The sequence below is a fragment of the Prunus mume genome, linkage group LG3, assembly GCF_029339155.1.
Source record: "Prunus mume cultivar Tortuosa linkage group LG3, ASM2933915v1, whole genome shotgun sequence".
Taxonomy (NCBI): Eukaryota; Viridiplantae; Streptophyta; class Magnoliopsida; order Rosales; family Rosaceae; genus Prunus; species Prunus mume.
The window spans coordinates 24,603,851-24,627,820 of NC_142700.1; the positions used below are offsets into that span (position 1 = coordinate 24,603,851).

The window sequence follows — 23,970 nt, forward strand, 5'->3', positions numbered from 1 at the left end:
GGTGATGCCAGTAATTCAATTGATGATTTCTTCTCCTGTTCTCACCTTGGGATGCATATAATTGTATTTTCCTGTCCATCACTTTGTAGGTTAGCTAGCTCATTGTATAAGATTCTTGACATCTCATTAGTCCTTTCTTTGTGAAAAAAGAAAGAAAAAGGATCAGTCACTTTTGGGTTAGCTGATTGTAGAAGTCTTGTGTATCTCGTTAATACTTCCTTCTAGATTCACAAGCCATGAATATTTAGAGCAACTTGTACTGTACCAGTGAGACCCAAAAAGTTGTGCTACATTGTAGCAGCTTCAGTGTCTCTTTTATAGCTTAAAATTTGGTTCCAGGGGCGTCTTGTATTAGAAGTTGTCACGTCCTTGCAACCACAACTTTCATTAAGTTTGTATTGCAATATCAATGAGCAAGTTTGATCATTGATGTTTGATGTATGTTATATTGGTATGCATCTTGCCAAGTTTGAACTTGTTATTTAATTACAAATCATTCTTCAGATACATGCCTCAATATGAACATTATAAGAAGTGAAAATAAAATTAAAGGCCAAAAGTTACTTTTGGTCCATATAGTTTGGCACTTCAACCACATTTGACTCTGTAGTTTTAATTCTGTTAATTTCGTCATTGTAGTTTTGTATTTGTAGTAATTCAGGAACAAGTTGGTGTTCTTGTCAATTTCTTTGACGGTGCAAGGGGCAATTTCGTCAATTCAAATGGCCAATTTTATATTAGGGCTCAAAATTCAACCACTAATCCCAACTTTTTAAGAATCCTATACTCAAATGGCCAATTTCAAGCCTTAATATGAAATAGGGAGAGTTTAATACGAGCTTTTACACTCGTGGGTTTTAGGTTGACTAAATTGTCCCTTGCACTATCAAAGAAATTAACATGAATACTAACTTCTTGCCCTTGACTTACTATAAATATGAAACTATATGGTCAAAACTGACGGAATTTAAACTACCGGGTCAAAAGTGGTTAAAGTGTCAAACTACAATAACCAAAAGTGACTTTTAGGGCACTGGACTAAAAGGTCACTACTGTATTGATTTTTCATTTCACTCAAAAGTCTTCTTGGACTTCATTCGACCATAAATTATATACTAGTTTCAACCTTGTGTCTATCGATGCACATTATATGCGATATAAGCCCACAATGCAATTAAAGTTGGGGCTCGGATCAGGTGAGAACGGTAAAATGAGAACATTATACAAGAATTAATCCTAGCCATGCAAAGCCATCTGAACGGTTGAGGAGAAAAAGCAAGCTTACAATACAAACGAGTACATTGCACTTTCCCCTTAGCCCACGTGCTCTGCCATGCTTTTTCCAATCCTGCCCAATCCCCCTGCCTTTGAATTCATTTTTTTAAGACTCCCTCTTATTCATCTCAATAAGATTATCCTCTCTCAATACAATCCCCTATTTTCTTTGGTCAGAATCGATACGGTTCTCTCGAATTCCCTCTCTCTCTTTGATATTAAGGTTTGCATTTACTTAATGTTTAATTTTTTTTAGGATTTTAGGGCTTTGATTTTCTAGGTTTAGGATTTTAAGGCTTTGATTTTTTGGGTAAGACTACTCTTTCTCGGTACTAGTTGTGTTTTCAAAAATATAAATTGGCTTCAGTTGCTTTGTGTGTTGTGTTTTCTAGTTTCTAATTTGTTAGTGTGTAGGCATTATGATTTTGCTTGGGGTTGAATTTTTTAAAATTACTGTTTCTCTACTATGCATTAGTTGAACTTTCATGCATTTTTCAACTAGTTCAACACGTTAAGCATAGTAACTCTATCTGCTGTTTAAATATTATTTCCTTTTTCCAAAATTTGGCTTTTTTTTGCTATTGTTTGTCGTAATTTGTTGAAGTGCAGATTCACGGCTGTTGCTTCTTCCTAGTTAATCTGCATCATAGATCCCTCAAGATTTGTAGTTGCTGCTTTGCTTATCCTACTTCTTGCTTGTCTTTTCTTAAAATTCCAGGAACCTTTATCTGTTTGCTTGTCATCCTGCTTTGCCTATCTAGTGGTGTGAGTGTAGGGCATCATTTTAGTGATTTAATGAGGCTTGGAAAACAACTAATAAGTACCATTAGAAGTAGAATGCATACGAGAAAATTGAAGATCTAAACTGTGAATATGAGATGATTTGGGATGCATAAGGATCAATGCATCTTGTCAAGAAAGCATTTGCATACCTTGTTTCTATTTGTATGATGCTATGTAAATATATATTGAATCCCACATCGGTTGGTAGGTATCAGTTACCCTTAATGTGATGAAAATATTGTTGATAGGTATCCGTTTTGTATCTTAATGTGTTGAAAATAGTGTTAGTAAGTATCAATTCTGTATCTTAATGTGCTAAAAATAGTGTCAGTTTTGTATTTTAATGTGTTGAAAATAATGTTAGTAGGTATCAATTTTGTATATTAATGTGTTCAAAATAGTGTTAGTAAATATCAGTTTTGTATCTTAATGTGTTGAAAATAGTGTTTGTAGGTATCAATTCTGTATCTTAATATGTTGATAATATTGTGAGTAGGTATCACTTATGCATCTTATTGTGTTCATAATATTGTGAGTAGGTATCACTTCTCTTTCTTATTTAAAAGGTGTTTGTTGCACGTATAAAATGGAATCTGGGTTTGAGCTATGTTTCTCAGAGTGAGAGGTCTATTTTGCGTGGGTGAATAATTTGAATGTGGCGAATACAGTCCTGTGTAATTTTCGGGCGCATTTTAATGACTCACTTATAAAAAGATTTAGAGAGAGTTGTTTTAGGCACTGGTAGCTAGGGATGAGCAGTCCAACCGGGGGACTATTGCTCCCTAGCACGAACGCCGGGACTTGCATCGCACGTGCAAAGAGTATATGTGTGCCCTGAAGGGTCCCAAAGACCAACTTTAATTCATTTCCATAATTCTAGCATCCTTTCCGTATCAAACCAAGGGGAAGGTACAACAAATGGTGTGTAGCCACATAAATCCGTGTTGCCCAGAGAATCAACCTTAGAAGAAAGAAGGGGGGGGGGGTGAATAAGGTTAATTGCAAATTTAAATTTAAATGCGGATAACTAAATTGACAAGCACAATACTAAAGAGATAGAGAAAGAGAGATTCAAACTCAGAGATTTATATTGATTCAATCCACCGACCTACATCTAGTCCTCAAGCACACCACTTGAGAGTTCGATCCACTATGTTGGAAAACTCCTTGTAGGTGGAGTTAAAACTCCTTGTAGGTGGAGTTGAAACCTTTACACTGCTAGAGCACACCACTCTAACACACAAGGTGGAAGACACTCTTCTCACCTCATAGGGTCAAACCAACCCCTTTTACAAGTTTGAATGAAACAACTCTCGGAACAAAAAATCTCTCCTATTTGAGAGGGATATACAATTGATGCTCACACAATGACAACACTCCTTTCTGAGTAGGTGATACAGAAGTAATTCGAACACTAGAACTCTTGTATGAATTTGAACATGATTGGCTCAAAAAAAAATGATGTTCATAGTATGATGAATGCTTGTAAGCTTGGATGAATATGTTCAGTTCTTATTTTACAAGAAATCTGAAGACATATTTATAAGTACAAAAATATAGCTGTTGGAAATCATTGTGCCATTAGGAATATAGTAGTTCAGAAATAATTGAGCCGTTAGGAAAATAGCTGTTGAGGAATATAACTGTTAAAAATATAGTTGTTGAAATATTTAAGCTGTTAGTGATAGGACCCGACTCAAATTCTACTTTGGAATCTTAGTCGAACCCCGTGTGTGTCCGACACCTGGAGGGTGCCAGTGTAAATGACCAAATCGCCCTTCCAACTTAAAAAAATCCATTTTATTACTAGATTGACTTCTGTCAAAAATTCGGCAGAGTTTTCCTGTAATTCGCTCATTTCCCAAAATTTCCACATATCATCAAACTTTTGTTCAGTATGCATTCAATTATATCCAAAGAAAGTAAGCATCATAATATTCTGGTATCAGGTTACAACCAATCAAATAAATCAATCTGCTAATAAAATGCATCTCAACTTTCAGAACAACAGTAATGCATTGGTATTCTCAACATTCTAATTCATGGCTGTACTTTATAACCATAGGCTGCCTACGTACCCTTATTGAGGGATCAAGCCACATGTAATTCTCATATTTCATCTCAGCCTTCTGTTCCAAGCTTCTTGGCATTACTCACTTGGCAATATATAATTAATTGAATAATTAAAAGCATTTAGATTAACGTAATCGCACTTGGAAAGCCATAACTATCCATTTCCTCGTGACACCATTAATGACACGTCCTGCCCTATAATTCTCGCTGGACTCAAGAGACATTTGGTCAACCTAATCCGCAATCCTCGCTCCCACGGTTCGTATATCTCTAAGACTCGTGGGGCAAAATATATTAGAAAAACTTAAGCAATTTAATACTAGGGGTGGTTGCAGTTCGGTAACGGCGAATTTTTTGCTCAAACCGCAAACCGACCGACTATTTGCAGTATGGTGATTTTTGAAACCACAAAAAGCAGTAGGTTACCGTGAATTAGCAGTTTAAAACTGCAAGTTCTCAAGCATTCATAAAAATATAAATTCACGACCTAAATAAATAAATATACAACCTCAACTTTTCAAGCATATATAAATTTACAATCTCCTCAACTTCTCAAGCATTCACAACCTAAAAAAAATTAAAGTTACAATTCCAAGCATTCCAATTAAAGTTAAACTTCTCAAGCATTCCAATTCCAAATCCTTTAAAGTTACAAACCAAAAGGAAAATGCAAAGCAAAATGAATTAAAGTTACAACTAAAAGGAAAAATCCAATTCAAAGTTAATTAAAGTTACAAACTAAAAGAAAAATGCAATGCACCAATGTTACAAACTCAAGTGTTGGTGGTGAGTAGATTTAAAGAACCCCGTTGTATTGTTTGAGCACCAATGCTATCTACAAATAAAACAACATAGTTTAGTACATTTTATTATAAGAAAGATCAAATAAAATAACATAGATTGGCTATACTTTGCGGTTTGCGGTAACCGCAAGTTTTGAAAATCAAATATCGCAACGGCAACCGCAAATGTGGTTCGGTTCTTCATACTGCAAATGCGGTTCGGTTTACCGCAATTGCGGTTTCATTGAGGTAAATAGTCAGTTAATTTTTGCGGTTTTTCGGTCTAAAATACCACCCCTATTTAATACTATACATAATAATGCAAGATAAGGGTAAATAAATAAAATATAATAAAATAAAATAAGTTAAAGATTTATAAGCTCCGAACACCCTTGTACCGAACTCATGTAAAGTTCATAAATAAATAAATATATATTTATATATATCAATAACTTGATTATAATCTATATATATTTCCATCTATCGCTTGTAAAACAAATGTGACGCTTAAGAAAATAATGGTAACTGTATAAAATCCTTAATTAGTTTAAAAGCATCTTAGAACTTAAATTCTCTCCACCAAGGCATACCCCCATTTCTGATCCGTCAATTCCTTTTATACCGTCAATTCCATATATCCGTCAATTCCAATAATAATCCGTCAATTCCAATGTTAGTCCGTCAATTCCATCATCGCAGGCCTCAGAAACACAAAGTTAACCTAGCCGAATTCCTCGCAAGTCTTAGAGATAACACTTCAATCTGAGCCGCAATCCTCGCAGGTCCGGAGACACCAAGTCCATCTAAGCCGCATTCCTTGCAGGTCTTAGAGATAACACTTCAATCTAAGCCGCAATCTGCGCACCACATGATTCAGGCGTCCCCGAAACTCGTGGGGCATTATCAAGATAACCAAACTGTTTCAAAGTAACTAAGGGGTACCCTCGTGGTGGGTTTGAAAATCATAACCCGTCATTTATATAAACTTTCAATAGATTGGTTCTCAACTAAACTTTAAAATATATATATATATATATATATATATACACACCACAATCTGATAAGAGCCAAAAGCTACAATTCATCCCTTTCAACTACTGAATATATATAAATATATACTAAATACTTAGCTAGTTTGTTAACCATATTACATTTATAATCTTACGACATAATTAACCATATGAATATATAAACAGGTTATAAATAAACAGATAATTAAATACTCATCCCGAATTCATATAAAATATTGGAATTAAAACCATAAATAAACCAATTGAACACTCGCACACACATGAACTTTCCACAAGCTCAAACACAAACAATAGAGCTCAATAACAGTACGTGCACCAACATTAAGTCATTTCTATGCTCACAGTAGCTTTCCTTACATTTGAATTGGTCTAGAAGAGTCTCGAGACTCAAAAGGCAATAAAGTCCCAAAAAGTCAACACAGGACCCCGTGGGGTCCACAACCTCCAAACTTCTGATTCGAGTGTTCCTAGAGGTTCTAATATACCTAGGACACATGGCCTGAGAGTTTGGTCTTGATCGGACGGTCGAATTGCTTACAATTGCATGATCGAACGGTTTCTGTAACCTTGGCCCTAGGGTTGGCATTTTCAGAGTATTCGGGACTCCGATTCCCGATCCGTCGAATCCTACACGATCCGGGAATTGTCTTGGTCAACACATACAAGAATAAATGCGATCCAACAGCTCAAACGTATCGAACTTGGAAATTCCACAATAGGCGAAATCCGTTCGATGCTCGAACGATATCCAGATTGGAATCCGAGCACACCTACTAGCTCATGACAACTAGGAGATTGCATTGGGACACAATGCCCCTTTCCTACAGTGCCCACGCGCCGCCACAAGCGTCGGCGGAGCATGGTGCCCAAAGCAATAACGTTTCGCCGGAAATCTCAAAATCACAGCCCAAGACTCCTATCTTAGGTGTAACACACTATTTGGAACCTCTTTTGTTCTTGGACATACCCCAAAAACTGGCCGAAATTGTGATCCCAAAATCAGCCAAACCCTAACTTGAAAATCGAACTATCTACGCTTTGAATCGAAGAAAACCTACCCAACCATCAGCTAGATCATGAAAAATAGGTGAGAAACCATACCTCACAAGTCGAGATTGGTGGCCGGAGGAGGGAAATTGAACGGCTGGAATTTTCTAGCTAAACGGTGTTCTCGGGTTCTTTTCGGCGGACTCGGTGGTTCCGACAGTGGGCTTGACCAAGAAGGGAAGAGGGAGGCTGCCGGTTCATTTGGGTTCGATCCCTTGGCCGGCCGTGGCCTGTAGCGGCGGGGTGGCTCCTTGGAGCCGTTAGGTCTTGAGAAAAGCGAAAGGAGGGCTGGCTCGTGAGGAGAGGGAGAGCTTGAAAAAAAAATCTGACTTTTGCCTAATTACAATTTTGCCCCTAGGAGTATTTTGATCGTAACTTCCTAGATATAACTCCGATTCGAGCCCGCTACATGTCTACGGACTCGTTTTGTCGCGCTCTACGCAACAGTGCAATCGAAATTTCCATATTCTTTCCCGGTCAAAAAGTCAACTTTTCTATAATAATTTATTTTAGGGGCAAAATTGTCTTTCCTCACAATAAAATAATAATTAAGAATTAATTAAGGATTGGGTTGTTACAGTTAGGAATAGTGAAGAGATTAAATCTTGGAATAGTGTACAGATTATCGTATTTTCATTTTCAGCGTTTAAGTAAATGTCTTTGTCCTTTTACTTTCATTCAATTTTATTTTAATCCTTTTACTTAAGTTTACAATGTAAATAAGGAAGTAACCCCCAATTGAATTCGAATAAAAATACTAGAAAATCAAATTCCCACAAAATCAAAATATGAAAAATCAATTTTAGTACAAAATACGATTTAGGCTAAAATTGATGGCTCATTAAGTCAATATATACTTCATACTAAAATCCCATAAAATCAAGTTTTCTTATTTGAAGTGTAAGAAATAAAATCCGCCAAAACTTATATTGAGAAAATGATTATTCCGAAAAACCATTTTTCATACTTAGCCAATATTTTATAAAACAATTTTTCATGTATGATATGAATGCATTAAGGGACCTAAGGTCAATTTAGGTAAAGAGCATTAGATGTTCAATCCACAAAGAGTTTTGCAAGAATAACCTAACTCTTTTGTATTGAAGAAATATTTGATTAAGTGTCGGCTTCTTGCTTAGTGTTCCAAACGTCTTCCAGTGTGTACAATATTTTTGATCCATTTGGGAATACCTGCTCCTTACAACTTATCACACTTGAAATACATTAGATAAACAAGGAACAATTTCTTATCAACAAAATATGCACAATCCCATATCCCAAAGTATATCCAAATTCCATAAACATAACCAATATCACCACAGTCCGAAACCCAAATCCATATAATTTATTAATAATAATAATAATAATAATATATAGTAATCCCTGGAAATTCCATATCACATTGTAAAAGCCAAGACTAGCTCGATAATAAAATCCCACAACCTATTTAACCCAAAATAAACCAATTTCCAATCAAGTCACAAAACAAATGTCCACTCACAACAAGTCCAATGCTAGCTTAACCTTGAGTGAGTCCATGATGAGCCATACATTGCGCCTGGGCACCTATTTAAGAGAATAAACAAATTTAATTAATAAATGTACCCAACAACGAACTTTAACTCAAAACTCTAGTTCCCAGGTCTCAACGTGTGCCCAACCTCTAAGAAGTTTTATAGGGTCATTCTAGTATTTCCCGAAGGATGAGACGGTCTGGGAAGACTCATGGTCAACCTAGTGGTCAAACTTTCCATATTAGTAAACCAGGCCCGGAAGGCCCACAACCTCCGATTTCCAATCCGATAGTTTCTATAGGTCCAACACAATCCACATGTCTCAAAGTTTGGTCTCGTTCGAGTAGTTGGATCAAAGCCAATCGCACGATCGGTTTGCCTAAGCGTATAATCATTGACTCAGAGTATCCAGGGCTCAAATTTACGATATGCAAGTTCCTACACGATCCTAGAGGTACGGGGAGCAACATAGTTGAAATTGGCACCGATTGAACGGGAACCTATCATATCGCATAATAGGTGCAATATCTGATTGATAGTGAAACAGTAACCAACTTTAAATCCTAGCATATCATTGTGCTTAAGACGACGAGGGAATAATACTAGGTCGAAAACAAGTCGCAGACACAGGGCCAACACACCACCACCAACTGGGTGTCTTGAGAAATTTCGACGATGGAAAATTATTGAATCACCGGACAATACCTATACCAACGTGTTCAGACTAACAAGGGGACCAATTTTTGGTCTTGGACCTCAACCAAAAAGTGGCCGGAATTTGATGAAAACACGACGACACCGTTAACCCTACGTGGGTGTTTAAATCAATCTTCAAAAGTCCAAAATTAACCCAAACATCTATATAAATAGATAGAGTGCGAAGGGTAGATGAAGTTTCATACCTCACTCGACGGAAATGGGGAACGGAGTCACGAAAATTAGCAAAACACCGCCAAAAAACCTAAGTTCTTCTCGTCGTCGAATCGAGTTCACCGGTTACTAAATTGTTCTGGTCTTGGGTGGGTTTTGTAGAGGAGGACAAGAGGAAGATATTTTGTGAAAGTTGCAACGGCAACCGAGGTTAGGCGGCGCCAAAATTAGAATGGGAAGTGGGGGAGTTATTGTTCACCTTGAAGGAAGAGAGAGATAGTCCCAAGGAGAGAGAAAGAGAGAAATTTCCCGAGAAAGAACCTAATCAGCTACTTAAATTGTGACTTCGTAATATTTACAATTGGGCCACTGCACTTCCGTAGAAAATAACTTCTTCGTTATAAATCAGAATTGAGCATGCTACCCATCTATGGACTTGTATTAACAAGCTCTAAGCAACGGTGCTATCCAATTCTCCAAATTCATTCTCGAACAAAAAAAGTACCCCTACTCCTAAGGGCAAAAATATAATTTCACAATTAGTTAAGTAATTAACTAATTATTTGGGATGGGGTGTTACTATCTCCCCTCCTTATGAAAAATTTCGTGTTCGAAATTTCATACCTTGTCACCCGAAGAATGGATACTGAGCCATCTGCATTTTCGGTTCCTAAGTGGCTTCCTCAACAGTATAACTCATCCACAAAACTTTCACTATAGGAATGATTTTAGTACGTAACACCTTTTCCTGTAGGTCCAAAATCTGCACAGGTTCTTCCTAGACATGGGATGGATATGGAATTATATTTTTGCATAGTTAATATGGAATTATACTTGCTGGTTTCTATGTTACGGAAGTAAATTCCATATCCATCCCATGTCTAGGAATTTCAACCAATGGAGTAACTTCATATGGAAACCAGCAAGTAACTTCATTCTTGATCCCTTTTCTAATTCAACCACAACATCCTCAATTCCACCAAAGGTGGTGATAAACCATTCAAAGGTGAGCTAGCCAACCAACTTCCTACTATGAGCATCCACAATGACATTAGCTCGGCTAGGGTGGTACTCAATAGTACAACTATAATCCTTGATTGACTCTGGTCAACGCATTTGTCACTAAAATCAATTCTCTAGGTTTATAAGTACCTAAGGTTTTGTGATCCGTTAAGATTTGACACGCCTCCTAACACAAGTAATGTCCCCAAAATTTAAGGGCACTGCGACTGTAGTAAGCTCTATGTTATGGGTAGTGTAATTCTACTCATGGTTCCGGAGCTACCTAGAGGCATAAGTAGTCACCCAATCACGTTGCATTTACACGCATCCTAAAGCCTTGCTTTGATGCACCACTATACATCAGAAAGTTTCCTTTGTCATCGAAAAGAGTTAAAATTGGTGTGGTGATCAACCACCTTTTGAATCCCTGAGAACTCAGTTCACACTCCCCGGTCCACACAACTTGATTCCCTGACTCATCAACTGAGCCAAGTGTGCAGCTATTGTAGAGACATCTCCTACAAAACGATGATAGTAACCTGCGCAAACTAAGAAAACTCCTTCCATTAATCACATTGGTAGACTGCATCCAAACTACCATTAATTTGTTTTACATAAATTCGTTCTACTAAAATGACAGTCCCAAGGAAATCCACTTCCAACACGTACTATTTCTGGGTATGACACCTCTTATGGCAGGACTACTTGAAATTCCTCGAAACCGGGACGAATCCGTCTTATTACCGACATCGCCCGATCTTTGGGCCCACATACTAAAAGCGAGACTTCCTACCAAAATTTTGTGAGTCTCCCCGTACATTGAACGATCCCAACAAAAATTCAACCTGCATAAAATACATAATAATCCCAACCAGCAGCATGCTTTCAACAATCAACAGTACACACTAAAATGGCCTCTGGCATCACAAGTAAAACCTAACATGGGCAATAACAGAGCATTTAATAGATTTAGTTTACAACAACCAGTTGAGTAGAAAGAAATTACTCAAATCCTAATCTACGGATGTACGGTTCGGCCCTCGAACACAGCTTGCAACCTTCCTGGAGCGACTACAGTCTAGGGGGTGCAAAACAAAAAACATGTGAGTGGAAAAAAACAAAGTTTGCATTTAAAACAACATAATAACCCCACCGTGTAAAAAGAATGCTCAAGACATGCAGATACATAACTTTCATTAAATCATCAAAAACATAAATCTCCAACCCTTTAAAACCAATCACTCCATCCACAAACCTCATTCACAAACTTATACTGAATTAAACCCACATATATATAAGTATAAATTTACATAATACTAATCACACTACGTAGGTCTGGGAAACAATCCAGCACCGGGGGATTGTTTGGCTAGCCGCAGGATTTCAGTGCTATCCTGCGTCTAGGGATGAGCGGTCCAAGCGGGGGACGAAACTCCATAGCTCACACGCCAGAACTTCCAACTCCACGTATAGCTCTAATACTAAGTCCTACGCGCGCAGACTACATCATCACACACCAGAACTTCCAATGCCATGTGTGATGATTCCAAGCAATATACATAATCTTCTCATACGCTGGAATGTAGATTGTACCGAGATGAGGCCGTAGACACGTACTAGCTCGAATAGGAGTTGTAATGAAGAAATTACGACCAAAAATAGTCCAGTGGCAGTATTGTAATTTTCTCAAAATTGGTTTTTAAAAACAGAATTTCTCTCTCTCTCTCTCTCTCCCCAGTTCCTCCCTCATCGACAAACCACCCCGATCTTATTCACAGCACTTTGGAGGCCACAATGCCACTTTCGGCGATTGCTCGCACGATGCCAAAAGAACCGTTGTCTTATCCTCTCTTTCGCCCCTTCACGCGAGGGCGATCGCTAGATTTTGCACAAAGCTGGCGGTTTTCTTGAGAAATTCCCGAAGCTCGTTTGGACACATCCGGCACCATTTTCTTCAAATTTGGTATGCTTTTCTATCCTTTCAATGTGTTCTAGCTGCTGGTTGTGACATTTAATATAAATTTCTACGTTTTGAGACGTAAATAAGTGATGTAAGTTTTGGCCAGTTTCGACCTCCGATTCCAGCCACTTTCGTCGAATTTTTGGGGTAGGTCCAAGAACAAAATTTGCTCCACTCTATGTGCTGATCATGTAGGTGTAAGTCTTGACTGGTGATTTGGAGATTTTCATATTTCCGGAATCGCTTTGGAAACCCACGCATTTTTAGCCCGTGTGGCGGCGCGTGGGCTACTTTTGGACAATCCTAAAGCCTTAAAATCATCCTCATGTTGTTCTTAGCACGACGGTATGCTCGGATATGATCGGATATCGCATATTAGGCGTTACCCAGGTTTTATATGTTCGGACCATTGGATCGATCTCAATTTAATATATGTTGATCTAGGCATACCTAGGAGCATGTAGGAATTCGCAGATCGTGAATCGAAGTCTCGGATGCTTCGATTCAATAATTCAAAGTTGAGGAATAGCGATTGCCCGATCATGCTATCATGAGTTATCCGACCTTTCGATTCGGACCAAACAGGCAGGACTTGCTTATTAAACCTTGTTGAACCCGTATGAACTTTCGGATCGAAAATCGGAGGTCGTAGGCCCCGCGAGCCTGGTGGACTCAATGTCAGAAGTTTGATCCTCGGTTGATCGTGAGTCTTCTGAAATAGTATCACCCTTCGAGTAGTACAAGAACGACCGTGTAAACAAGGTTTGACTATTTGTGAACTTTTCTAATGATGTTTGGATTACAAGTTTATGTTATAGTGTTTGATAATATTATTAGGTGTTAATCTGATATTCGTAGTTTAGCGTGTTAATTATTTATTTATTATTATTACGAGTATTAAAAAAGTGACGATTGGGTGGTATTGGATTATTCAAATGATTATGGGTTATCGAGTAATCGCTTTTATTTTCTAAGGGTTTTATGCTATGACTGGTTGTGTAAAGTTGGGGGACAGTTTATTAACTGGATTTTGGTGTAGACGAGAAATTAACTAAATGTTTATTATATGTATAAATATATATATATATATATATATATACTTAGTGGTTTAAAGATGATGAATCATGGATATTGGCTTTTATCAGAATGTGGTGTATATTTTAAGTGTAATTGAGAATTAATTTATTGGAAAGTTGATATAAAAGGTTGGAAAATGGATTGTGAAATAAGGGAAAATTTATGATGAGTTTCAGACCACAGTTTTCAAACCCACCATAGGAGTAGCCCTCGTTGACTTCGAAACAGTTTTGTCATTTACGACAATGCCCCACGAGTTTCGGGGACGCCTGAACTGTGTGGTGCGAATATTGCTATTCGGTTGACTTTATGTCTCCGAGGCCTTGCGAGCAATGCGGCTTAGGCTGACTAAATATCCCCCGAGTCTTGCGAGGAATGCGGCTCGGGTGACTTTGAATTTCCGAGACCTGCGAGGATGTGTCGCATTATGTGGCACAAGGAATTGACATATTATTACTGGAATTGTGGATTATTACTGGAATTGACGGAAGAATATTGGAATTGATGGATTATTACTGGAATTGACAGATTAATATTGGAATTGATGGTATATTAAAGGAATTGACATAATATGAATGGGGGTACGCCTAGGTGGAGAATATTTGGGTTTTTAAGAGGTTAAAAAAAAAAAACTGAGGATTTTATCTTGGTATTTTTGGGTAAAAGTTTTAATAACTATTTTTCTGATTTTATGAGGCAAGTAATGAGTGGTTTTTGTTCTTCATTCACGTACATGAGCTTTCTGTGAGTTTGTTTGTTTTTACATATGATTTACGCAAGTAAAATTTAAATTGATTCATGGATTTGAGGAAATTCTTTGAGTAGCCTATTTATGTGTAAATATACTAAGTGAAAGAACTATGCATGGTTTGATCCCCCAGTAAGGGTACGTAGGCAACCTATAGTTACTAGGTGCAGCCATAAGTTTAAGTGTTTGAAAGGTTGTTCTACTAAGCTATTTTGAAATTGCTAATGCACTCTGGATGTTCTAAAAGTTGAGATCAATTTCAGATGGCAGAATGATTTATTTGAGTTAAAGAGGCCTGAGGCCGAAATGATGTTATGTTTGGTTACATGAATTCTATTATTGTGCATGCTGAACGTTTGGGATTATGAAATCATGTTTTATATAGGTAAAATTTTTGGGAAACGAGCGAATTCAGAGGAGAATCGCGAATTTTGTGAAGTCAAACTTGAAGAAAAGAATTTGGAAACTTAAAAGGGCATTTTGGTCAAAGTGCCCGACACTTGCCAAGTGTCGGGTACGCACAGGGTTTGATTCAAAGTGGACTTTGGGTCGAGTCCTATCAACTTGGTATCAGAGCATTAGGTTCAAATTCCTGTAGAGTCTGCACCTTGTGTGCATCCTTAAGTTTTGGTAGTATGATGTGTTCTGGTGCGGAATAGTGCTCCTTTGACACGAAGGACGTCACAAATTGTACTAGAGAGGTTTCGTAAGTTCGTAAACTTAGAAAACATAGAGAACCTTTTAAAACCTGTGTCAACGATGAGTTGTGGCAAACGAAACTATGACTTATGTTTCTTTCTCTTTCTCTTTTGATGATAGGAATCAAATTATACCTGTAGGTAGGTAAAGGACTAGTGCAAGTAGTGTGAACATATAGTCTGGTATAACATAAAACAGTCAAACAAGTTAGAAGAGTAAGTTTCAAAGTATAGCCAAGAACTCTCCATGAAGAAGCAAACCGAAGTACAGCTAAGAGTAAATTCCCCTTGCTGACTCTGCTCTTTCCCTCGCGCTCACACTCACATAGCTGCTTAGGTTCTCACTTTCCGGATTGGGTGATGCTTTCTTACACCTAAACTACTCTCCTACCTTCCCTTTGTGTTGTCCCTCGAAACCTAACGTGAATCCATTCCAATTTCGTTGATTTTGAAACTAAATTTTCTAGGTTTTCAAGTGACAGAAAGCTTCGTTCGAGGGCTTTAAGGTTGGAATTGATCGTCGAGTCAAGGTATAAAGTTACTCCCCTTGATGTGCTTAATCCGTAGGTATGATTATTGGCCGGCGGTTTGGAATTTTCCGATCGCCGGAAAATTACTCAATACACTCGTCGGCGGTGGCAGCGCGTCGTCGGGGCGTCAATGTTGGTTTTTTGTCCTAGAATGCTCCCCACGTCGTCCCGAGCATGACGGTATGCTCGGATTCTAATTTGGTTACCGTTTGATCGTCGATCGGATATTGCATATTATGCTTTATCCGGGTTCGATATGATCGAACCGTTGGATCGTCTCCAATTTAATATATGTTGATCCAGGCACTCCTAGGATCATGTAGGATTTCACGGATCGTGAATCGGAGCCCTGAATGTTCTGATTCAACAATTTAAAATTTAAATAATCGATAACCGTCTGATCGAGCGTTCGTGATTAATCCGACCGTCTGATTTGGGACCAAACTTGCAGGGCATAGCTATTAAAATATGTGGAACCTATAGGAACTCTCGGATTGATAATTGGAGGTCGTGGACCCCACGGGGTCCTGAGTTGACCAATATGGAAATTTATCGCTTATCGAGTCTCAGGTCTTTTTGGACCATTCTAACCGTCTGAAATGTTTAAGTGGGCATAGGAATGGTCTTAACATAAGTGCACACACTTTTAGAAGCCAGGAGTCAAGGTTTTGGAGTAAATATTTATGTTGAGTAATTCTATTAATTAAATGTTTGTAATGGCATAAATAGGTACTCGGGCACCAGTTGACCAGTAGGAGGGACCCTCAAAGGGTCAGGCGAGCTCGGACGCTCAGTGAGTGGACTTTTGTTTTATAAATGATTTTTATGCAATTGAATTTCATTATTTGATATTGAATAAGTTTTATTGATTGTGATTTTCCTAGCATGATTGATGAATTTAAATATTTTTATTTATATGCTGCCTAGTGAATGTGTTAAAAAGGGGTATGGAAAGTAAGAATTGAGATAATTTGTTGGATTGAGTGGCAGCAGGATTTATGGATAATTAAGAAATAGTTTTATAAATTTCAATCTTTTTTAGAAACATATATTTATTTTAAAAACCACCCTAGGTACCCAAGGTTGCCTTCGGATTAAAATGTTGCCTTCAGAATAAAAGTTGCCTTCGGATAAAATGGTTGCCTTCGGATATGACGATGTCCACGGACATCCTAGTTGCCTTCGGTTTTGTTAGCGCGCTTGACATTTGCCCCACGAGTTTTGAGGACGCTCGGGTCATGGGAGCGAGGAATGCAGATCAGGCCGACTAAATGTCCCCTGAATCTTGCGAGGATTGCGGCTTGGGTCGACTTGCGAGGACGTGTCACTTTGGTGGCATGAGGAATTGACGGAAAATAAGGGAATTGTGGAAAATAAAGGAATTGATGGAAACTAAAGGAATTGACAGAAATTAAGGAATTGACTGAAATATAATGGGTACACCTCGGTGAAAGGAAATTATTTCTTTTTCGATGTTTGCTTTTGGTTTGTTGAATTGTTTGAATGAGGGAGTGGTTATATAAATATAAATATGCATGCTTGATTTCTGTACGAATATAGAATCTTGAGATAATTGAGTTTTCTAACCGTTTTTACACTGGGGTTAGTATGTTCACATATTATTTTCTAAAACTTTATTTTTGTCCACTCACATTTTTTTTGAATGTTTTGCGCCCCCAGGCATTAGATGTGGACCAGAGCGACACCATCGGACAGATTCCACACTCCACTCCACTCTCTCTCTTTTATGTAGGATTTTCTTTTGAAATCAAATTGTGCTGTTGTAAATTCTTGAATTAGTTGCTCTGATGAATTGCCCTAGGACTTTTTGTATAGCCTGAGGCTGTTTAGTTCAGATTGAATGGTCTGGATGTAGATTGATTTCATGCTGGCAGTTGGGATATGTATATACATGCTTTGGACAGGTGGAAATTATGGGAAATGATCAAATTACTGGGGAGGCTTTGCCAAATTTTCGGTAGATGTCGAACTTGTAATAAACTTGAATTTTAACTAGAAGGGCAATTTAGTCATTGTGCTCGGCACCCGCCAAGTGTTGGACACGCACAGGGTTCAGCTCGAATCCCAAAGTGGAATTTGGGTCAGGTTTTGTCTCTCTTTCGGCCGATACCACACTGGTGCCCTAGGTCTTACCGAGGCCCAGAGCATTCCAAAGGCTCAACACAACTAAGTTGAGCAAAAGTGTCGAACCATTTTTTTGCATCAACAATTTTCATAAATATGGAAGAGAGAGAGAGAGAGAGAGAGAGAGAGAGAGAGAGAGAGAGAGAGAGGCTTCAAATACTAGATATTGTGTTGCACTCATAGAATTCATCTGTGGTTTGCAGGACACAAATCTTGTTTCACATAAAGCAAAGAATAGCACACTTGAAAGAAATGAGCAAAGAATAAAGAAGTCGACATGATAACAAGCAATTCAATATCCTTATAAATAAGGATATGACACCAAAGGAAATGCATCTTACATCTTTTCTTGCATAATTGAACGTAATGTGGGAAGGGAATTTCCATTATGTTGGGGCAGCACAAGCATCTGAGTGACTGCCTGATTGGGCACCTACCCAGATTATTTGTCCCGACATGTGTGCCTGCACCGTCATCTCCTTTATCCTTCACCATGCTGACTTTAACTACCAAGTAACGCATAACTTAAAAAACCACAACCATTTTCTCTTTAAAAAAATAATAATAATAAACAACCATTCAAAATTGCAAGATAATTTGTAGCAGAAAGCCAAGTAAAAATGTAGAATTGGGCAGGTGGGAATACAATGGAAAACAATACATGAAAAATGTGAAGTGATGTGATTAATTGTGAGTAGACAATATCTCTCAAATTAATATAGTAGTAAATAGAGTATTGTTCCAACATGAATCAAGTTATTCTATTAAATACTAGAGTGATTTATTTATAATTATATTTGAATTAAACGATGAGAGAATTATGATGATTAAAATCTAATTAAGCAAGTAAAAGAAATTGAGATTAAGTAAATAATGTAAAGGATGAAAAAGATGGTAAAGCACTATGGCACCGATTTCTCCAAGTAGAACGCCAAGGTTGCGCAAGCTCTTCGTATTCTCCTTTGGGTGTTTTGGCTATGAATATGAATATGTAGGAATTTGATGGTAGATGATCGAGGATCCTTTGATCAATGATCGAAACTCCTTATTTATAGTACTCCTAGAAATCCTACCTATCTAAGGTATAATTACAATTATTATAAAAATAGGATTTCTTCTAATATAAGGTATTCTTTATTTCTCCTTGTTTGACTTGAATCATCTTGAACTAAGAAATTTGATAGCACTCCTTGCAACAAAATGAATGATTTGGCTTCTTTTTAATTAATCTCCAATCTTCATCTTCTTGCCCCTTTTTACCTCAATTTCTCATATTTCACAATTCTTTCACAAATCTCACAAAACCAATTAAAACAACCAATTTAATCTAAGGAAATTAACAAATAAATAAGCAAATGAGGCATAATATATATATATATATATATATATTATAGGCTTATCATGAAGCAACATTATACCAATAACAATAGCTTCGAAATTGATATTGATATTGAACTAAGTAGAATCGAATGCCATTTCCACGTAAACATTGCAAATTTTTCATATTTACAATGGGATATGATAGGCAGTGAAATATTGAGCTCGTGAGAAATGGATAAAACAATCAATCAGTAAAGGGAAAAATTGTGGTCAACCAACAAGTCTTTACTCACATGTCAAGCTGGAACTCATAAATTGTAATTGTGCGAACTAATCCTTAGACCTAAGGCCTCATAGAGGCTATGTTGTTAATCTTTGAGGGCACTATACCGTTATACTAAATTAGGCATAGCTTAAAGGTGCTCATCAGGATTTTCAATAGAGTCATGGAAGCAAATGAATGTATAATAAGGAATCTCTACTCTCAGTAAAGGGGTGAGAATACTCCAAGATATGATTGGTTAAATCTCTGTGCAGAGTAGTGGATAAGACTTGAAAGAAGAAGTCTTCAAATCTTACCAGGATAATCATATAAAAGGAATGATTCACATTAGGAAATTGACAATGGAATTCCATAATCTAATAATGTGAATAAGGAGTATTGACATAAGAAAAGGATTCAATTGCATGGTCATTCCACTTTGAATAGGTTCTTTCACAACGTCTTATTTAGCTCGGATAACCGTGACTTACTGCTAGGCGACAACCATGCACTACAAGAAAATCAGGTATTTACATTCACGGCATGCGATTGCGTGCCACGAAAGACCAAGCCGTAAAAAGCCTTTTCTTTTTACGGTGTGCATCCGCTTGCCGCAAGCGTTAATAAGGCGCGCCATGATTGAGTTCTCGTACCAGGTTTGAACAACTATTTACAACACATTTTGCACGCCTTAATTGGTATACATTACACTACTCTTTTTTTTCTTTTTTTTTTGCATCTACATTACACTGCACTTTTGGTGCACCATAAAAGCTTTATTTGATATATATTTACGGCTCATTGTTTACGCTTTAATTGGCATACATTACACGGCTTCTTAAGCACGCCATAAAAGCTTTAATTTCGTACTTACTAACGGCGCATTTTGCACGCCGTGTCTGTGTGTGTTTTTTTAAATTTTTTTATTATTATAAATATAATCCAATTTCCTGATTATTCCAATTCAATTTGACAATATATTTCTTCATTATTAACCTTGGCATTTGAGTTTAACAAAGAAACACTTTCAGTTCAAATAAATATACGAGATATATAAAAAAACTAATCATTGAAATCACCATCATAATCAATTCAAAATTCGAACTCTTAAGAGTACATAAGAAACACATAAGAGTGCTGCCAAACATTCCCAAACATTTTCACAGCCTCGAATCCATTCACTAGTGAAGATAACAACAAAAATAAGTCTCTAACATGAACCTATGCTAAAATAATGTCCTTTATCAGTAGACAATATTCATGAGCATTCTTTGACCGTTTGAGAAAAACCTACAGGATCCCAATGAGTAGAAAACATGACAATTTACAATATATATATATATATATATATATATATATATCACAGTCATGACTTGATTACCTTTTGTTTGCTTTGTACACTCTCATTAGCAGAATGTTGGACACTTAAGTTTTCCTTCTCCTATAACATTAAGGAAGACATTAATTGAATAACAAATTTATAACTCAAACATTTGGTATTCGAGTAAGAATATTTGTTATATGAATAGGACTTACAATGTTAATCTCCCCTGTTGCTATTCGAGTAAGAAGATCTGTCATTTGGTTTTTCAATTCTATAACCTCATTTTCCAATCTATTGAATTGATCACGAACACAAACCCCAAACCCCAAACCCCATTCCTCTTACTCGTCCTCGTGGATCAGGACCAACTACTTTTGCTACAGCATCGTCTTTAATAGAACATTTCTGTTGTCCTTGTTCTTTTTTGTACTTTTCTCTTCTTTCTGAAAATTTACCACCACAAAAATAAAAACTTAAATATCAATCACAGGATAAGCACTAAAAATATGCAGCAAACAGTTTTTACCACTAAATCTGGATCTTCAACGTCATCATCCTCATTCTTCTTTCTCTTTTCGTATCCATAGATTCAAACATCGGTCCTTGAAATTGCATTTGGTGTCTCACTTTTCTGTAGCTGGAAAAAAAAAAAGAAAAAAAAAAGTCAATACTCACACTACAAATTGAGATCAAACTAATATCATTCTTACCAGTTCATCCTCTATGCAGGCAAAGCTTTTACAGCTTGTCCTATGCACTAAAGTTTGTGTTGCCCTCATTTCCTTGAAGTTTTGACACTTTCCCTACGCAAAGAGAGAACATAACAAATTAACGCTAAAATATAAATCAATTTGACCCAACAAACATAGGTACATATCCAAATATAAGATGTATCACTCAAATCAAATTCGTGAAACACTCAATCAATATCTACAACATCATCAATGGCAGCCAACACCAAAGATTAAGACACAATAAAGATGAAAAAGTAAAGCCACACTTACTCTAGTTTCTTGACTAGTTCGTTCTTTGAGAAATGAGAGCCATTCGTCCATAGTTTTTACATTGTCCGGTTTGAGAAGAGAAGCAGCGTGTGGTAGGCCAACCACTTGAGCTTGCTTCATCACCATTTTCACTAAATTAGATCGATGATCCCTCCAAAGTTTGCGTAACTTTCGAAAAGTGTATTTCTTGTGGCAATCATCAAGACTGAACTTTTGCTACCATAAAAAAAATACAGGTAATTGGCCCACAATCACATGTACGAAGGTAATTGGCATATGAATACATTGAACATCCTCTTATGTAATAATGGACATCCTTCACAGAGAATGTGAACATAACTCTTTCCAAAGAACAGAGACCCCTACATCATTTTGTGAAAACTCAGAACTACACATCTGGTGGGGAGAAATTTGCCCTCAAAGAAGTTTGTTGATGGTCTGGTATTTATACAACATATCATAAATCGTATATATTTGATATGGAAACAGTGTACCATATGCAGTTTCAGAAAAGAAAAAGCTTTAGTTAGATTCATTACGTTCCATTTAAAAAAAAAAAATTCACTTTCCAGCATTAAGATCAATGATCAAGGCCTATCATACATTCGAATCATTTTAATTATCACTTTGTCAAGAGAAAAATTTAATAATCTTCAAATACATGCAAATAAATAAACTCCACAATCTTATCAGTGAGTAAAATAATAAAGTATGTGGGTGTGAAGAAGACAGTGTGACATAATAATGGCCTTTGCCTTTGAGCAGAAAACCCAAAAGGACAACCGAGGATCGAAAGAGGGAAAAATGTTTGAATCAAAACAAAAAAAAGGTTAGTCAAATTACAGAGATTAATTGGCAGTTGTTGATTCAGAGATATGCATGATGCATATCTCAGAATCAATAGCAGCTTAGATGGGACCCTACAAAAAGTGACAAAGACGACCAGAAAAAAACGACGGTCTAAGGAAAAACCGTCGTTGTTTTTTAAAAGATGACGGTTCTATAAAACCGCCGTGTAATAACACCTTAGACACCTAAAAATGGAGATTCTAATGGTTGTTCATAAAAGACGATGCACCTAATTAAAAAACCGACGTCTTATTGAAATGAGATTTCCGCAGACAAAAATCTAAGCCAACAAAGAACGGCAGAAGTTATGAATAGATCGACGTAGAAAGTATAGACGACAATGTAAAAAAAAGCCGCTGTTTTTACTCAGAAATTAACACGACCAAGTTTTCGTATAAGGCGCCGTATAATTATAAATAAATCCACGGCGGTATAATACAAAATACCGTCGTATTAAATTAATGTACAACTACGGCATAGATAAATATATCGACGTCTTTCTCGTATAATTCTACGACGGTATCTTTAACTCTCACTACGTTGGGGGTTTTCATTTAACGATGTATTATAAACTTTAACGTCGTATTTATTCACTTTATACGTCATACCTTATATTTAAACCGTTGTCTAAATAAGAATTTTTTTTAACAATTTATTTCTTGGATTTTGTTATCCTACGTCGGTAGATCAACTTAATGACAAGAATTGAAATAAGCACGACGGTTTATATAGAAAACCGCCGACATAATCACATTTTTCTGAGATCCCAAGGGTTACGAAATCTTACCAGATGGAACTCTATTCCTCATCATAATCTTACCAGAAAGACAATATTTTAGAGGTTAATGATGTATGTGTATTTGTGTCTTTGAGATACACAAACGCACATACACATTAACATTCAAAAAATTGCCTCTGAAATTTGACGACGGCAGCCTCAGTTTGCAATCGGAGAGACAATTTTTGGAAGTTGATGATGTGTGTGTTTGTGTATTTACACAAACGCACACACACATCAACATCCAAACAATTGCCTCCTAAAATTTCACGACCGCAGCCACAGATTTGCAATCAGATAGACAATTTTTTGAAAATTGGTGATGTGTGTATGTTTGTGAATCAGATACACAAACATACACACACACCAACATCCAAACAATTGCCTCCTAAGAGGTGAGGTGAGACAGAGAAAAGGGCAAGAAGAAGTTGAAACCCTAATTGAAAACTAAAACTGAAAGAACTCGTGAAAAAAAATCTATTTATAATTAAAAAATCAAATCCACGTCGGTTATATTACACATAACAACGTTTAACAAAACGAATCCACGTCCCGAAACAAATATATTGCGTCGTCTTAGTCTCAGAGCAAAAAACCAACGATATAATCAATTAAGTAACTGACGTAGAAATTAAAGACGTCGGAAATTATAAACCTACCGCCATCTTACGACAAAAAACGACGACGGTAGAACAAAAAACCGTCGTTGTTTTTATATTCGTATTTGATTTAAATCAGTCACCCAAACAAGAAACTTTACAAATTCTAGAACATTAATTTCCGTCATTTAAATTTCCTCGGGAAAAAAAACTCTATTTATAACGCACTGTAATTGAAAACTAAAACTGAAAGAACTCGGGAAAAAAAAATCTATTTATAATTAAAAAATCAAATCCAC

At 36.8% G+C, this 23,970-nt stretch overlaps 1 long non-coding RNA gene and 1 pseudogene across 2 annotated transcripts; one reads left to right on the forward strand and one right to left on the reverse strand.

The window, feature by feature from the left end:
• Window positions 1–15,234: 15,234 nt before the first annotated feature.
• On the forward strand, window positions 15,235–17,362 carry LOC148919192 (uncharacterized). Its single transcript, XR_016125384.1, has 2 exons — window positions 15,235–16,183; window positions 17,071–17,362. It is a non-coding gene; the product is annotated as an uncharacterized LOC148919192 (long non-coding RNA).
• A 2,833-nt stretch (window positions 17,363–20,195) lies between these two features.
• Window positions 20,196–23,737, reverse strand: LOC148919193 (uncharacterized; annotated as a pseudogene). Its single transcript, XR_016125343.1, has 6 exons — window positions 23,732–23,737; window positions 21,446–21,661; window positions 21,152–21,244; window positions 20,959–21,078; window positions 20,654–20,870; window positions 20,196–20,407 (listed from the first exon to the last, which is right to left on the reverse strand). The product of XR_016125343.1 is annotated as an uncharacterized LOC148919193 (transcript).
• Window positions 23,738–23,970: the final 233 nt, after the last annotated feature.